General features: G+C 46.3%; 2 long non-coding RNA genes across 2 annotated transcripts; one reads left to right on the top strand and one right to left on the bottom strand.

Annotated features, from left to right (window-relative positions):
• Positions 1–5420: 5420 nt before the first annotated feature.
• On the bottom strand, positions 5421–8899 carry LOC138643625 (uncharacterized). The gene is made up of 3 exons (XR_011314218.1): positions 8208–8899; positions 7955–8107; positions 5421–5744 (listed from the first exon to the last, which is right to left on the bottom strand). It is a non-coding gene; the product is annotated as an uncharacterized lncRNA (long non-coding RNA).
• Positions 8900–13706: 4807 nt separating this feature from the next.
• Positions 13707–18182, top strand: LOC138642228 (uncharacterized). Its single transcript, XR_011314013.1, has 3 exons — positions 13707–15395; positions 15496–15648; positions 17859–18182. It is a non-coding gene; the product is annotated as an uncharacterized lncRNA (long non-coding RNA).
• The last annotated feature ends 854 nt before the right edge of the window (positions 18183–19036 follow it).

Genomic DNA, 19036 nt, shown 5'->3' with positions numbered 1-19036 from the left:
CGCTGCGGTTCCGCAGAAAAAAACGCACTGTGTGAACATGGCCTTATTCTTTAATTACATTTGGCAAAAACTTAAACCACGTATTAATTCTAAATCACTCACCTTACCGAACGATTTGGGCGGGATGGGGGCACCAGACATTATAAAATACTATCTGGCTGCATATCTAACTAGAACAGTCAACTGGGTCAGAGGGACAGTAGATAAACGGGGCTTAACATAGAAGAGGAAATTTCTCCTTTTCCCCTGCGCTTCTGATAAGACACAATAAGGACTCAATTCCAACTGAATGCAAAAATATTCACACGTTGGCCACAATTAAAATCTGGAAGAAATTATATAGTGCTCTAGCCCCTCCTCTTTCACCTTTAACTAAAATCACTGACCTAATAGAAACCCTCCCTCATCAGGCCGTGCATATTCCGATTGAGCAACTATTCGAAGATGGTGCTCTTCTCACACTACAAGAATTACGTAAGATCCCTGGAATATCGGGCCTTACTTTTCTGCAGCATGGAAGGCTTTCCTTCCTTCTTTGTCAACGAAAGCACCTGATTGATCTTAATAGACCTTTAACGCTATATGAAGTCTTATGTGCCAGGACAATTACTCTTACCAAAATCCTATCAACAATTTACCAGTCTCTACTTAAGATAGATGTACCTCTAAAACGGGCATACCTAGCCTCCTACTGGGAAAAAGACATGAATACCTCCTATTCTGAATCATAGAATAAACATATCTACAGAAACTCCCATGGCCCCTCAAATTGTGTTTCAATTCAGGAAAATTCATTCAAATTTATTACCAGATGGTATACTATGCCCAAACAGATTCACAGATGGCATCATGCTTCAGCTGCTAACTGTTGGAGATGTGGAGCGAATGACGGCAGCTATATCCACATCTGGCGGTCTTGTTCGATACTTCGTCCCTTTTGGAATGAGGTGTCCTCAATCATACATAAGCTGCTAGGCAAGCGAGCCATCTTGAAACCTGAAAATATCTTTTTAAACCTTCCTCTCTGGCAAAATGATAGACATGCTACTAAACTGGCGCAATTCATTTTGGTGGCCGGGAAATCATTGGTCCCAATAAATTGGAACTCCACTACACTACCTACCACGCAGCAATATTACTCCAAAATTGAATATATTTTTCATATAGAAGTATTAGCCGCAAGAGTTAATCATAACTCTACTAATTTTCATAACATATGAAGAAGCTAGCCCCAATTTAGGACACAAACATCGTTTTACTCAACTATTACACCATAATTATTTTATTATACCAAGGTGCTCTTACATCTCTCTCTTACCCCTACTTCCCCCCTCCCTTTCCTATTCTATATCTCCTTCTCCTGCCTCTACCCCTCCACCTGCTCGCTGATCCTCTGATGCTTATCTCATTCTTTTAACAAAAAATTGGAAGTTTCTGTGATTCTACTTATTACAGTAATTAAGTTTCTATTTACTAGACACTGCTGTGCATTTTACATTTTAACATTATTTTAGTTTCTATTTCTGTCACAGTTACTTTCTCTATTCTTTTTGTTGTACTTTAATCTATCAATAAAAATAAAGGTACCATCACACTAAGCGACGCTGCAGCGATACCAACAACGATGTCGATCGCTGCAGCGTCGCTGTTTGGTCGCTGAAGAGCTGTCACACAGACAGCTCTCCAGCGACCAACGATCCTGAAGTCCCCGAGTAACCAGGGTAAACATCGGGTTACTAAGTGCAGGGCCGCGCTTAGTAACCCGATGTTTACCCTGGTTACCGTTGTAAATGTAAAAAAACAAACACTACATACTTACATTCCCCGTGTCTGGTCAGGTCCCTCGCCTTCAGCTTCCAGCACTGACTGAGCGCCGGCCGTAAAGTACAGCGGTGACGCCACCGCTGTGCTTTGCTTTACGGCTCACCAGTCAGTGCAGGAAGCTGAAGGCGAGGGACATGACCAGACACCGGGAATGTAAGTATGTAGTGTTTGTTTTTTTACATTTACAACGGTAACCAGGGTAAACATCGGGTTACTAGGCGCGGCCCTGCACTTAGTAACCCGATGTTTACCCTGGTTACCAGTGACGACATCGCTGAATCGGCGTCACACACACCGATTCAGCGATGTCAGCGGGAGATCCAGCGACAAAATAAAGTGCTGGACTTTCCCCAGCGACCAACGATCTCCCAGCAGGGGTCTGATCGTTGGTCGCTGTCACAAATAACGATTTAGTTAACGATATCATTGCTACGTCACAAAAATCAACGATATCGTTAACGATATCGTTCAGTGTGACGGTACCTTAACACTGAAAGACAAGGAACTAGGAAATATGTTTGTCTGTCAGCATATGAAAGGGAATCACCTGTCAATGTGAGGATAGCAAACTGATAAGTATGAGTCACAAGGCTCAAGTTGTCTTTGTTCTTCTCCTTGTGATCATCTTTCTGGTAAGCAGTTCACACATGTAAGTAGTGCCTGCTCATTGTCATCTCTCCCATCATAATCCACTTTTACTGTTTTCCATACTCTTCCATGAACAGATCAATTTGTGGGCATAGGGCTAGAGTCCAATCTCCTAAAATTTGTGGATTCACGTGAATCTGAACACTTTATGATTTGAGTTAAGGTTTGCAAAAATAATCCGATTTGTCAAAGGAAATGTCAGAAGGAGGAAGAATGTGTTGATGGAGAATATATGTGTGTGTGCTAGGTGTCGAGTTCCCGCCTCTGCACAGGGGGAATCTCGAAACATCTCCGCTGCAGTCTCCAATTCTTCTCCAGCCGCAGTGGAGCCTGCTCAGCAGAGACATCGGTCCCAGCGTCTGGCTCAAGCTTATACTGTGCGACTGGTTACTGCTGCCCTTCCAGGCACTGCCTTTGCTACAAGCAGTGATCAGCAGCGAGCAGGTCTTTCTGGGACTAGGCTATGCTTTTCCCATACTGAGCATGCCCACGGGATGACCTCCCATTGGAGGTCGGGGGTCACATGCTCAGGTCCTGTTGCCGCTCCTATTGGACCAATCTGGAAGGTCCCGTAGCACTGCTACTATAAAAGGTTTGCATGGCCGCTCGGCCATGCGCTAGTGTATACTTGAAAACGTGTGTGTGTAGAAGTGAGACTATCGCTCTTTAATCATCCCCCGTCCTAGTGTTGTTGACTGCTCGCAAATGGTGGATGCTTGCTATCTAGCACCCGACAGTGCTACCTGCACCTAACACACGATACAGCGTCTGATAGCACTGACAGCCAGTGCAGTGCCATGCGCTAATAGAGCGCTTTCCTGACCCAAGTCTGGGTGGTTAGTGGTGTCCGCCTGAGCGGCACTGCACGCACTCTTGGGCATTTAATTATTATTTCTCTTTTACTCTGACATCCCAGTAGCGGTGTCCCTCAGTCTTGGGATAGAGTTCTGTGACTCCTTGCTTGCGCTCTTTGTGTGGTACTGCGGCCCTGTGACGCAACAGGGTTCGCTTCCTTCATACCGGGTGAAGCTAACCTGTGTGTGTATCCACATTATACCGACATACAGTCCGTCATTACTCAGCAGCAAGTTCCATCTCTGCACGGTGGACCCCAGGCTGCGAACGCACCTTATACCATCTTACTAATTATTTGTGCGTTCCGCTAGCCCTAACATTGCACTAGCACCAGGGTCTGTCTAGTAATGGCGGACGAACAGCAACCCTTGCGGTACATCCAGCAACTGGAGGGCAGGTTGGCGGCTCTCGAGCGCACAACCTCAGCTATGGCTGTTACCGCTGCAGCTGTTCAGGCTGCTAGCGTGGCTACAGCAACTTTGTCCACTCCCACCCCTGATCCTACCTTATCTCACCTCCCGCTGCCAGATAAATACTCTGGTGATAGCAAATCTTGTAGGGATTTTGTGAGCCAGTGCTCTGTACATCTCGTGCTCCTGGCTGCACATTTCCCCACAGAGCGGGCAAAGGTGGGATTCATTAAGTCTCTCCTGTCGGACAGGGCGTTGGAGTGGGCTACGCCGCTGTGGGAGTGTGGTGATTATATGGTGCAGAGTGCTCTGCTGTTCTTGAGCACTCTGAAACAGGTCTTTTTGGGACCTCGAGTCACCCATGATATGGCGCTCCAACTGTTGGCATTGACTCAGGGCTCGTTCTTGGTCAGCCATTTTGCCATCCAAGTCCGCACCTTAGCATCTGAGTTGGAGAGGTCGGATAAAACCCTCATCCCTGTATTTTGGAGTAGGCTGGCTGACCATGTGAAGGACGCTTTGGTCACTAGGGAGATTCCTGCCACACTGAAGGAGCTAATAGCAGTATCAACTCGCATAGACCTTCGTTTTAACGAGCGAAGGTTGGAGTGAGCTCAGTGTAGGCATAGGTTTCAGCTGACTCCCACTTTCGCCAAACCTCTGGAATCTCCTGTCCAGGCGCCCGAGTCACATGAGGCCATGGAGGTGTCATGAGCGGGATCTAAGTCCCCGACCGCTCGTGCACTCAAGGTCTGTCATGTCTGCTGGCAGTCAGGACATTTTGCCTCCAGATTTTCCCAGTGGTAGGGAAAATTTCAGCATCTAGTGCTTGTAGGAGGAGGTACACTAGACATGGTGATGTTTTCCTCCAAATTGTCCTTTAGAGGGATAATTACCATAGATTATACACCTATAAATTGAAAAGAGCATAAGGCCCCATATTAGATCAAATCTAATTGAGTCAGATGGAAATATTAAATAAATAACCTTTATTGACACAAAAATATAAACAACAAGTACAACAGTACGTAGTAAGGATAAAGTATGTGACGACACTTAAGGACAGACACACTGGAGTACGTCCATATATCAAAATCTGGGTGCAGCAAGACCTCATGGGGAAAATAGTACAATAGCAACAACTAGTAATAAAATGCCATAAGTTCTAATATATGTACACTAGGTGATGGCACAGAAGACAAGGGGAAAATTAAACAACAGTACTAACAACCCCAGTGGGTGTATCCCATGTCCCTGAAAGCATTCACCCACATTGCAACCTGCCCATGAACTATAGCATATAAAACATACCCATAGGCCCGCTGATTGCTTACCCATGAACGTGAGCTCCACTGCGCACTGTCCCACCGGAAGCCCCGACGCGCGTTTCGCGTTTAAATGTGCTTCCTCGGGGGGCTGTGTGGTAAATAACAGATGCCCGGTTTTTATATCCTGTCCGCAGCTGAAGCGATTAAGCCGCAAAGGCACAACGGCGCATGCGCACGGGTCCAGCGGCCGACAGCGCGTCACTTCCGGCTTTCCCAGGGACGCCCAGAGAGGAGGGGAATCCCTCTTGACGTCACCAAGTCTGGGCGTCCCTGTTACGGAAGCCTTACAGAGACGCGGTTCGGCCGAGGCCCACGGCGCACGCGCACCACCCCGGCGGCCATCTTGAAAGAGGGAAAATGTACTGGCATCCTAACCACAGAAACATGGTAACATGTAAAATAATAGAGGCACAATGAATGTAAGTGGCCCAAGTCCAACACAGTGGTATAGTCCGAAGAGGTATGGATATGTTAGCCACAGGCCTCTCATTGTAGTATTCTGGATAACTTTTTCAGATGTCCACATCTCATCACATAAGGATGCTGTCACAATAGGGTGATGCCGTAAATCTTTCAGATGATACATTTCTAAAGGACAAGCGTCAGTTGCAGGACTGTTTGTTCCGCACCAGATTAGAATCATAGTACCAATGAAACCTGTAAAACTAAAAATAACAAACTGCAAAAAGAAAATGGAAAACAAAACACAAGTTAAAAACCAAGACTATTTAAATAGATATAGGAGGGAAGCAGTTGATAGCGACCAGATACAAGAGCATAAATATAACCAAATAAAAAAGCCAGTATTACTGGTCGCGCGTATTATAGAAAGGGGGTGAAGGATACCTGTTCGTTCAAGCCGTTAGGGACCATAGTACCCAGGGAGACAATCCAACGGCATTCTATTTGTGCCAAAATCCATTTCGGATCGCCCCCCCTATTGCCAATATGGACCCTATCTATCCCACGCACCTCAAAGGAAGCCGGATTACAGGCATGGTGTAGCTTAAAATGTCTCGGAATGGTGTTAAGCTCCGAGACATCAAGCGCGCTCTTAGCTGCCAAAATGCCTCTCACATGCTCCCGAACCCTGACACGGAGCTCGCGTGAAGTTAGACCGACATAGATTAAGTTACACGCGCAAGTGGCGTAATATACCACGAACGTAGTGCTACAGGATATATAGCTTGTGATTCGGTAGTCCCTACCTTGCCCCGCTGCCGAAAAGTTTGTGGCTCTGATGATATTACTACAGGCTTTGCAAGAGCCACACGGAAAACATCCCCATCTCTGTGGTCCCAAGCCAAAGATCCTAGAGGGGGCAGGGATATAGTGACTCCTCACCAGTTGGTCTTTCAAACTCCTGCCTCTTCTCGCAGTAAGGAGAGGACGATCAGGTAGGATCTTATTAAGGGTAGGTTCGGTTTTTAATACAGACCAGTGCCTTTGTAGAATCTCTCCTATTATTATAGGTGGATATGAATCTTAGTGGCTGTGATTTTTTGGTGGGACCTGATCTATGAGGCACACATAGCAATTGGTTTCTGGGCGAGTTCCTGGCTCGTAGATAACCTTTCTTAATGGTCCTGTTGCTGTAACCCCGATCTCGGAACCGTCCGGCAAGGTCCTGAGCCTGCCTCTCAAAGACCTCATCCGCAGAGCAAATTCTCTTCATTCTGAGAAACTGACCCACTGGTATGGCTCGTATTGTAGACCGCACATGTGCCGAGGTGGAGTGTAGGAGGGCATTGACCGACGTCTCTTTTCGAAAGACGTTGGTCTGTATTTCACCGTCATTGCACCTCATAATTTTGATGTCAAGGAAATCAATATCACCACTCGCTATTCTGTGGGTCAGCCTAATATTACGATTATTTTGATTAAGCTCGCGGATGAAATCCAAGAGGGCCGGCTCAGGACCCTGCCAGATCATCAGCACATCATCGATATATCGATACCAGCACTGCACATGGGAAGCGGCGTGGGCGCCCCCCCAAAAAACCTCTCTCTCCCAGAGGCCGAGAAAGAGGTTAGCGTACGAGGGCGCACACGCCGCGCCCATGGCAGTGCCACGTTTTTGTAAAAAATAACGGTCCTTAAATAGGAAAAAATTGTGCGTTAGGATGAACTGTAATAGTTCCAAGATCAGGGTCTGCATCAGGGGGTCCAGGTTACTCATGCCCAGAAAAAACTCTGCTGCCTCCAAACCATCAATATGTTGGATACTAGTGTAAAGAGATTCTACGTCAATCGTCGCAAAGATCATGTCAGGCTCGAGAGTAAGACCATCTAGTTTTAACAGGACGTCCGTAGTGTCCCGGACATAGGAGGGGAGCGAATCCACCAACGGATGCAAATAATACTCAATAAATTTACAGACAGGGTCGCACAGCCCTCCCATGCCCGAGACAATCGGACGTCCCGGGGGCGTCACCGGATCCTTGTGTACCTTCGGCAGCAGGTACAAGGTAGGGACCACCGGAAACTCAACAAGTAAACCTTCAAAAACTTTTTTTGTTATTATGCCCCGTGTCAGGGCCCGATCCAAAATCTCAAGTAGTTCTCCCGAGAAGTTGGATACTGGATTAGATGGCAGAGGGGTATACGCTTCACGGTCTCTCAGCTGGCGAAATGCCTCTTTTTCATACTTAGCTGTCGGCCAGATTACCACGTTCCCCCCCTTATCCGCTGGCTTTATTACCACATCGTGCATAGACTTAAGTTCTTTCAAAGCCTTGCATTGTGCAGATGTTAAATTGTTGCCCCTCTTATCACTCGAGATTTTCTTCAAGTCCTCCACTACCAGTTTATTGAATATATCAATCTGGGGGCAGAGTGAAAAGGGGGGGAACGTGGTACATTTACGCACAACAGAAGTAGGGAAGGTACCTGTGGCCGATGGTTCCGCCTCCTCCTCCAGTTCCTCGAGTACAGCCAACGCCTCTTGTTCCAATGTTGTTTCTGGATTGAAGTCATCCTGAGGTTTAGAATGTAATTTACGTAGAATGACTTTCCTGAGGAACAGTTGTGTGTCTTTCACGGCTGTAAAATAATTGAAGTTATTAGTAGGGACAAAAGTTAGTCCTAGGCCTAAGACACTCAGTTGGTCCTCTGATAGTGTATGGTCTGACAGGTTAATTACCTCTAGACGATTAGTAGGTTTTGGCTTTTTCTCGAGGGACTGGGGAGGGGTGAAACGACGTTTATTTTTTCCTCTACGACTTCCTGCTTTACCCAGGTTTAATCTATCATTGAAGGTGTTACTCAGGTGACTACTCCCGGCTTAATCCTCATCCACCGATGATATTGATGAAAAGGAGCCACGGTGAGGGGGGAGGTTAGGCTGTCTAGATTGTTTTTTCCTCCACCTATATACATGATTATTTTTGTAATCGAGGACATCTCTTTGGTACTTTTTAGTCTTAATTGCAACAATGTCTTTCTCCCACCTTTGAAAATCTCCCTCTAATTCATCGTTCAATTTCTTCTCGGCATTTGGTGAAAGGGTACTGCCAAGAGATTCCTGTAAGGAGCTAATCTCCTTCTCAATCTCTTGTAAAGAGGTGGTATTAGATCTCACCAGTAGCTCCATATAACCCCTGGAGCAGTTGGATGATAGCTCTTCCCACTCCTTTTTGAGGGATTCATCGTCCATTGTAAATGAAGGGAACACTTGTATCCTCAACCCCCTAGGGATAAGTCCCTTGGCCATATAACGCTCTAAAAAAGCTCTATTCCACCATAGGCGCGTTTTTTTATTTAATAGAGACTTGAGTCTGGTCACTGAATCCTCCGCCTCCCTCGTATTAAAAACCACAACTGTATCATCACCAAATACTTCATCCAATTTAGTGAGCCACTGCTTCTCACGGGCTCTATGATCCATACGGTCGGTTGGAGAGGCTGTGAAAATACACAGTAACAGAACTACTTTGAAACAAACACCGAACCAAAGGATATAACCATGAATAAAATGTTCCCTTCTATAGGATGTGCCCATTGCACTCCAACAGGGGATCACAGGAAGGGCCAACTCCCCTATAATATACACCTATAAATTGAAAAGAGCATAAGGCCCCATATTAGATCAAATCTAATTGAGTCAGATGGAAATATTAAATAAATAACCTTTATTGACACAAAAATATAAACAACAAGTACAACAGTACGTAGTAAGGATAAAGTATGTGACGACACTTAAGGACAGACACACTGGAGTACGTCCATATATCAAAATCTGGGTGCAGCAAGACCTCATGGGGAAAATAGTACAATAGCAACAACTAGTAATAAAATGCCATAAGTTCTAATATATGTACACTAGGTGATGGCACAGAAGACAAGGGGAAAATTAAACAACAGTACTAACAACCCCAGTGGGTGTATCCCATGTCCCTGAAAGCATTCACCCACATTGCAACCTGCCCATGAACTATAGCATATAAAACATACCCATAGGCCCGCTGATTGCTTACCCATGAACGTGAGCTCCACTGCGCACTGTCCCACCGGAAGCCCCGACGCGCGTTTCGCGTTTAAATGTGCTTCCTCGGGGGGCTGTGTGGTAAATAACAGATGCCCGGTTTTTATATCCTGTCCGCAGCTGAAGCGATTAAGCCGCAAAGGCACAACGGCGCATGCGCACGGGTCCAGCGGCCGACAGCGCGTCACTTCCGGCTTTCCCAGGGACGCCCAGAGAGGAGGGGAATCCCTCTTGACGTCACCAAGTCTGGGCGTCCCTGTTACGGAAGCCTTACAGAGACGCGGTTCGGCCGAGGCCCACGGCGCACGCGCACCACCCCGGCGGCCATCTTGAAAGAGGGAAAATGTACTGGCATCCTAACCACAGAAACATGGTAACATGTAAAATAATAGAGGCACAATGAATGTAAGTGGCCCAAGTCCAACACAGTGGTATAGTCCGAAGAGGTATGGATATGTTAGCCACAGGCCTCTCATTGTAGTATTCTGGATAACTTTTTCAGATGTCCACATCTCATCACATAAGGATGCTGTCACAATAGGGTGATGCCGTAAATCTTTCAGATGATACATTTCTAAAGGACAAGCGTCAGTTGCAGGACTGTTTGTTCTGCACCAGATTAGAATCATAGTACCAATGAAACCTGTAAAACTAAAAATAACAAACTGCAAAAAGAAAATGGAAAACAAAACACAAGTTAAAAACCAAGACTATTAAAATAGATATAGGAGGGAAGCAGTTGATAGCGACCAGATACAAGAGCATAAATATAACCAAATAAAAAAGCCAGTATTACTGGTCGCGCGTATTATAGAAAGGGGGTGAAGGATACCTGTTCGTTCAAGCCGTTAGGGACCATAGTACCCAGGGAGACAATCCAACGGCATTCCATTTGTGCCAAAATCCGTTTCGGATCGCCCCCCCTATTGCCAATATGGACCCTATCTATCCCACGCACCTCAAAGGAAGCCGGATTACAGGCATGGTGTAGCTTAAAATGTCTCGGAATGGTGTTAAGCTCCGAGACATCAAGCGCGCTCTTAGCTGCCAAAATGCCTCTCACATGCTCCCGAACCCTGACACGGAGCTCGCGTGAAGTTAGACCGACATAGATTAAGTTACACGCGCAAGTGGCGTAATATACCACGAACGTAGTGCTACAGGATATATAGCTTGTGATTCGGTAGTCCCTACCTTGCCCCGCTGCCGAAAAGTTTGTGGCTCTGATGATATTACTACAGGCTTTGCAAGAGCCACACGGAAAACATCCCCATCTCTGTGGTCCCAAGCCAAAGATCCTAGAGGGGGCAGGGATATAGTGACTCCTCACCAGTTGGTCTTTCAAACTCCTGCCTCTTCTCGCAGTAAGGAGAGGACGATCAGGTAGGATCTTATTAAGGGTAGGTTCGGTTTTTAATACAGACCAGTGCCTTTGTAGAATCTCCCGTATCATATCCCACCTATTATTATAGGTGGATATGAATCTTAGTGGCTGTGATTTTTTGGTAGAACCTGATCTATGAGGCACACATAGCAATTGGTTTCTGGGCGAGTTCCTGGCTCGTAGATAACTTTTCTTAATGGTCCTGTTGCTGTAACCCCGATCTCGGAACCGTCCGGCAAGGTCTACTTCTGTTTTGCGTAAATGTACCACGTTCCCCCCCTTTTCACTCTGCCCCCAGATTGATATATTCAATAAACTGGTAGTGGAGGACTTGAAGAAAATCTCGAGTGATAAGAGGGGCAACAATTTAACATCTGCACAATGCAAGGCTTTGAAAGAACTTAAATCTATGCACGATGTGGTAATAAAGCCAGCGGTTAAGGGGGGGAACGTGGTAATCTGGCCGACAGCTAAGTATGAAAGAGAGGCATTTCGCCAGCTGAGAGACCGTGAAGCGTATACCCCTCTGCCATCTAATCCAGTATACAACTTCTCGGGAGAACTACTTGAGATTTTGGATCGGGCCCTGACACGGGGCATAATAACAAAAAAAGTTTTTGAAGGTTTACTTGTTGAGTTTCCGGTGGTCCCTACCTTGTACCTGCTGCCGAAGGTACACAAGGATCCGGTGACGCCCCCGGGACGTCCGATTGTCTCGGGCATGGGAGGGCTGTGCGACCCTGTCTGTAAATTTATTGAGTATTATTTGCATCCGTTGGTGGAGTCGCTCCCCTCCTATGTCCGGGACACTACGGACGTCCTGTTAAAACTAGATGGTCTTACTCTCGAGCCTGACATGATCTTTGCGACGATTGACGTAGAATCTCTTTACACTAGTATCCAACATATTGATGGTTTGGAGGCAGCAGAGTTTTTTCTGGGCATGAGTAACCTGGACCCCCTGATGCAGACCCTGATCTTGGAACTATTACAGTTCATCCTAACGCACAATTTTTTCCTATTTAAGGACTGTTATTTTTTACAAAAACGTGGCACTGCCATGGGCGCGGCGTGTGCGCCCTCGTACGCTAACCTCTTTCTCGGCCTCTGGGAGAGAGAGGTTTTTGGGGGGGGCACCCACGCCGCTTCCCATGTGCAGTGCTGGTATCGATATATCGATGATGTGCTGATGATCTGGCAGGGTCCTGAGCCGGCCCTCTTGGATTTCATCCGCGAGCTTAATCAAAATAATCGTAATATTAGGCTGACCCACAGAATAGCGAGTGGTGATATTGATTTCCTTGACATCAAAATTATGAGGTGCAATGACGGTGAAATACAGACCGACGTCTTTCGAAAAGAGACGTCGGTCAATGCCCTCCTACACTCCACCTCGGCACATGTGCGGTCTACAATACGAGCCATACCAGTGGGTCAGTTTCTCAGAATGAAGAGAATTTGCTCTGCGGATGAGGTCTTTGAGAGGCAGGCTCAGGACCTTGCCGGACGGTTCCGAGATCGGGGTTACAGCAACAGGACCATTAAGAAAGGTTATCTACGAGCCAGGAACTCGCCCAGAAACCAATTGCTATGTGTGCCTCATAGATCAGGTTCTACCAAAAAATCACAGCCACTAAGATTCATATCCACCTATAATAATAGGTGGGATATGATACGGGAGATTCTACAAAGGCACTGGTCTGTATTAAAAACCGAACCTACCCTTAATAAGATCCTACCTGATCGTCCTCTCCTTACTGCGAGAAGAGGCAGGAGTTTGAAAGACCAACTGGTGAGGAGTCACTATATCCCTGCCCCCTCTAGGATCTTTGGCTTGGGACCACAGAGATGGGGATGTTTTCCGTGTGGCTCTTGCAAAGCCTGTAGTAATATCATCAGAGCCACAAACTTTTCGGCAGCGGGGCAAGGTAGGGACTACCGAATCACAAGCTATATATCCTGTAGCACTACGTTCGTGGTATATTACGCCACTTGCGCGTGTAACTTAATCTATGTCGGTCTAACTTCACGCGAGCTCCGTGTCAGGGTTCGGGAGCATGTGAGAGGCATTTTGGCAGCTAAGAGCGCGCTTGATGTCTCGGAGCTTAACACCATTCCGAGACATTTTAAGCTACACCATGCCTGTAATCCGGCTTCCTTTGAGGTGCGTGGGATAGATAGGGTCCATATTGGCAATAGGGGGGGCGATCCGAAACGGATTTTGGCACAAATGGAATGCCGTTGGATTGTCTCCCTGGGTACTATGGTCCCTAACGGCTTGAACGAACAGGTATCCTTCACCCCCTTTCTATAATACGCGCGACCAGTAATACTGGCTTTTTTATTTGGTTATATTTATGCTCTTGTATCTGGTCGCTATCAACTGCTTCCCTCCTATATCTATTTTAATAGTCTTGGTTTTTAACTTGTGTTTTGTTTTCCATTTTCTTTTTGCAGTTTGTTATTTTTAGTTTTACAGGTTTCATTGGTACTATGATTCTAATCTGGTGCGGAACAAACAGTCCTGCAACTGACGCTTGTCCTTTAGAAATGTATCATCTGAAAGATTTACGGCATCACCCTATTGTGACAGCATCCTTATGTGATGAGATGTGGACATCTGAAAAAGTTATCCAGAATACTACAATGAGAGGCCTGTGGCTAACATATCCATACCTCTTCGGACTATACCACTGTGTTGGACTTGGGCCACTTACATTCATTGTGCCTCTATTATTTTACATGTTACCATGTTTCTGTGGTTAGGATGCCAGTACATTTTCCCTCTTTCAAGATGGCCGCCGGGGTGGTGCGCGTGCGCCGTGGGCCTCGGCCGAACCGCGTCTCTGTAAGGCTTCCGTAACAGGGACGCCCAGACTTGGTGACGTCAAGAGGGATTCCCCTCCTCTCTGGGCGTCCCTGGGAAAGCCGGAAGTGACGCGCTGTCGGCCGCTGGACCCGTGCGCATGCGCCGTTGTGCCTTTGCGGCTTAATCGCTTCAGCTGCGGACAGGATATAAAAACCGGGCATCTGTTATTTACCACACAGCCCCCCGAGGAAGCACATTTAAACGCGAAACGCGCGTCGGGGCTTCCGGTGGGACAGTGCGCAGTGGAGCTCACGTTCATGGGTAAGCAATCAGCGGGCCTATGGGTATGTTTTATATGCTATAGTTCATGGGCAGGTTGCAATGTGGGTGAATGCTTTCAGGGACATGGGATACACCCACTGGGGTTGTTAGTACTGTTGTTTAATTTTCCCCTTGTCTTCTGTGCCATCACCTAGTGTACATATATTAGAACTTATGGCATTTTATTACTAGTTGTTGCTATTGTACTATTTTCCCCATGAGGTCTTGCTGCACCCAGATTTTGATATATGGACGTACTCCAGTGTGTCTGTCCTTAAGTGTCGTCACATACTTTATCCTTACTACGTACTGTTGTACTTGTTGTTTATATTTTTGTGTCAATAAAGGTTATTTATTTAATATTTCCATCTGACTCAATTAGATTTGATCTAATATGGGGCCTTATGCTCTTTTCAATTTATAGGTGTATATTATAGGGGAGTTGGCCCTTCCTGTGATCCCCTGTTGGAGTGCAATGGGCACATCCTATAGAAGGGAACATTTTATTCATGGTTATATCCTTTGGTTCGGTGTTTGTTTCAAAGTAATTCTGTTACTGTGTATTTTCACAGCCTCTCCAACCGACCGTATGGATCATAGAGCCCGTGAGAAGCAGTGGCTCACTAAATTGGATGAAGTATTTGGTGATGATACAGTTGTGGTTTTTAATACGAGGGAGGCGGAGGATTCAGTGACCAGACTCAAGTCTCTATTAAATAAAAAAACGCGCCTATGGTGGAATAGAGCTTTTTTAGAGCGTTATATGGCCAAGGGACTTATCCCTAGGGGGTTGAGGATACAAGTGTTCCCTTCATTTACAATGGACGATGAATCCCTCAAAAAGGAGTGGGAAGAGCTATCATCCAACTGCTCCAGGGGTTATATGGAGCTACTGGTGAGATCTAATACCACCTCTTTACAAGAGATTGAGAAGGAGATTAGCTCCTTACAGGAATCTCTTGGCAGTACCCTTTCACCAAATGCCGAGAAGAAATTGAACGATGAATTAGAGGGAGATTTTCAAAGGTGGGAGAAAGACATTGTTGCAATTAAGACTAAAAAGTACCAAAGAGATGTCCTCGATTACAAAAATAATCATGTATATAGGTGGAGGAAAAAACAATCTAGACAGCCTAACCTCCCCCCTCACCGTGGCTCCTTTTCATCAATATCATCGGTGGATGAGGATTAAGCCGGGAGTAGTCACCTGAGTAACACCTTCAATGATAGATTAAACCTGGGTAAAGCAGGAAGTCGTAGAGGAAAAAATAAACGTCGTTTCACCCCTCCCCAGTCCCTCGAGAAAAAGCCAAAACCTACTAATCGTCTAGAGGTAATTAACCTGTCAGACCATACACTATCAGAGGACCAACTGAGTGTCTTAGGCCTAGGACTAACTTTTGTCCCTACTAATAACTTCAATTATTTTACAGCCGTGAAAGACACACAACTGTTCCTCAGGAAAGTCATTCTACGTAAATTACATTCTAAACCTCAGGATGACTTCAATCCAGAAACAACATTGGAACAAGAGGCGTTGGCTGTACTCGAGGAACTGGAGGAGGAGGCGGAACCATCGGCCACAGGTACCTTCCCTACTTCTGTTGTGCGTAAATGTACCACGTTCCCCCCCTTTTCACTCTGCCCCCAGATTGATATATTCAATAAACTGGTAGTGGAGGACTTGAAGAAAATCTCGAGTGATAAGAGGGGCAACAATTTAACATCTGCACAATGCAAGGCTTTGAAAGAACTTAAGTCTATGCACGATGTGGTAATAAAGCCAGCGGATAAGGGGGGGAACGTGGTAATCTGGCCGACAGCTAAGTATGAAAGAGAGGCATTTCGCCAGCTGAGAGACCGTGAAGCGTATACCCCTCTGCCATCTAATCCAGTATCCAACTTCTCGGGAGAACTACTTGAGATTTTGGATCGGGCCCTGACACGGGGCATAATAACAAAAAAAGTTTTTGAAGGTTTACTTGTTGAGTTTCCGGTGGTCCCTACCTTGTACCTGCTGCCGAAGGTACACAAGGATCCGGTGACGCCCCCGGGACGTCCGATTGTCTCGGGCATGGGAGGGCTGTGCGACCCTGTCTGTAAATTTATTGAGTATTATTTGCATCCGTTGGTGGATTCGCTCCCCTCCTATGTCCGGGACACTACGGACGTCCTGTTAAAACTAGATGGTCTTACTCTCGAGCCTGACATGATCTTTGCGACGATTGACGTAGAATCTCTTTACACTAGTATCCAACATATTGATGGTTTGGAGGCAGCAGAGTTTTTTCTGGGCATGAGTAACCTGGACCCCCTGATGCAGACCCTGATCTTGGAACTATTACAGTTCATCCTAACGCACAATTTTTTCCTATTTAAGGACCGTTATTTTTTACAAAAACGTGGCACTGCCATGGGCGCGGCGTGTGCGCCCTCGTACGCTAACCTCTTTCTCGGCCTCTGGGAGAGAGAGGTTTTTTGGGGGGGCGCCCACGCCGCTTCCCATGTGCAGTGCTGGTATCGATATATCGATGATGTGCTGATGATCTGGCAGGGTCCTGAGCCGGCCCTCTTGGATTTCATCCGCGAGCTTAATCAAAATAATCGTAATATTAGGCTGACCCACAGAATAGCGAGTGGTGATATTGATTTCCTTGACATCAAAATTATGAGGTGCAATGACGGTGAAATACAGACCGACGTCTTTCGAAAAGAGACGTCGGTCAATGCCCTCCTACACTCCACCTCGGCACATGTGCGGTCTACAATACGAGCCATACCAGTGGGTCAGTTTCTCAGAATGAAGAGAATTTGCTCTGCGGATGAGGTCTTTGAGAGGCAGGCTCAGGACCTTGCCGGACGGTTCCGAGATCGGGGTTACAGCAACAGGACCATTAAGAAAGGTTATCTACGAGCCAGGAACTCGCCCAGAAACCAATTGCTATGTGTGCCTCATAGATCAGGTTCCACCAAAAAATCACAGCCACTAAGATTCATATCCACCTATAATAATAGGAGAGATTCTACAAAGGCACTGGTCTGTATTAAAAACCGAACCTACCCTTAATAAGATCCTACCTGATCGTCCTCTCCTTACTGCGAGAAGAGGCAGGAGTTTGAAAGACCAACTGGTGAGGAGTCACTATATCCCTGCCCCCTCTAGGATCTTTGGCTTGGGACCACAGAGATGGGGATGTTTTCCGTGTGGCTCTTGCAAAGCCTGTAGTAATATCATCAGAGCCACAAACTTTTCGGCAGCGGGGCAAGGTAGGGACTACCGAATCACAAGCTATATATCCTGTAGCACTACGTTCGTGGTATATTACGCCACTTGCGCGTGTAACTTAATCTATGTCGGTCTAACTTCACGCGAGCTCCGTGTCAGGGTTCGGGAGCATGTGAGAGGCATTTTGGCAGCTAAGAGCGCGCTTGATGTCTCGGAGCTTAACACCATTCCGAGACATTTTAAGCTACACCATGCCTGTAATCCGGCTTCCTTTGAGGTGCGTGGGATAGATAGGGTCCATATTGGCAATAGGGGGGGCGATCCGAAACGGATTTTGGCACAAATGGAATGCCGTTGGATTGTCTCCCTGGGTACTATGGTCCCTAACGGCTTGAACGAACAGGTATCCTTCACCCCCTTTCTATAATACGCGCGACCAGTAATACTGGCTTTTTTATTTGGTTATATTTATGCTCTTGTATCTGGTCGCTATCAACTGCTTCCCTCCTATATCTATTTTAATAGTCTTGGTTTTTAACTTGTGTTTTGTTTTCCATTTTCTTTTTGCAGTTTGTTATTTTTAGTTTTACAGGTTTCATTGGTACTATGATTCTAATCTGGTGCGGAACAAACAGTCCTGCAACTGACGCTTGTCCTTTAGAAATGTATCATCTGAAAGATTTACGGCATCACCCTATTGTGACAGCATCCTTATGTGATGAGATGTGGACATCTGAAAAAGTTATCCAGAATACTACAATGAGAGGCCTGTGGCTAACATATCCATACCTCTTCGGACTATACCACTGTGTTGGACTTGGGCCACTTACATTCATTGTGCCTCTATTATTTTACATGTTACCATGTTTCTGTGGTTAGGATGCCAGTACATTTTCCCTCTTTCAAGATGGCCGCCGGGGTGGTGCGCGTGCGCCGTGGGCCTCGGCCGAACCGCGTCTCTGTAAGGCTTCCGTAACAGGGACGCCCAGACTTGGTGACGTCAAGAGGGATTCCCCTCCTCTCTGGGCGTCCCTGGGAAAGCCGGAAGTGACGCGCTGTCGGCCGCTGGACCCGTGCGCATGCGCCGTTGTGCCTTTGCGGCTTAATCGCTTCAGCTGCGGACAGGATATAAAAACCGGGCATCTGTTATTTACCACACAGCCCCCCGAGGAAGCACATTTAAACGCGAAACGCGCGTCGGGGCTTCCGGTGGGACAGTGCGCAGTGGAGCTCACGTTCATGGGTAAGCAATCAGCGGGCCTATGGGTATGTTTTATATGCTATAGTTCATGGGCAGGTTGCAATGTGGGTGAATGCTTTCAGGGACATGGGATACACCCACTGGGGTTGTTAGTACTGTTGTTTAATTTTCCCCTTGTCTTCTGTGCCATCACCTAGTGTACATATATTAGAACTTATGGCATTTTATTACTAGTTGTTGCTATTGTACTATTTTCCCCATGAGGTCTTGCTGCACCCAGATTTTGATATATGGACGTACTCCAGTGTGTCTGTCCTTAAGTGTCGTCACATACTTTATCCTTACTACGTACTGTTGTACTTGTTGTTTATATTTTTGTGTCAATAAAGGTTATTTATTTAATATTTCCATCTGACTCAATTAGATTTGATCTAATATGGGGCCTTATGCTCTTTTCAATTTATAGGTGTATATTATAGGGGAGTTGGCCCTTCCTGTGATCCCCTGTTGGAGTGCAATGGGCACATCCTATAGAAGGGAACATTTT

Source organism: Ranitomeya imitator, chromosome 6 (assembly GCF_032444005.1).
Source record: "Ranitomeya imitator isolate aRanImi1 chromosome 6, aRanImi1.pri, whole genome shotgun sequence".
Lineage (NCBI taxonomy): Eukaryota > Metazoa > Chordata > Amphibia > Anura > Dendrobatidae > Ranitomeya > Ranitomeya imitator.
This window is presented reverse-complemented; position numbering and strand designations above follow the sequence as displayed.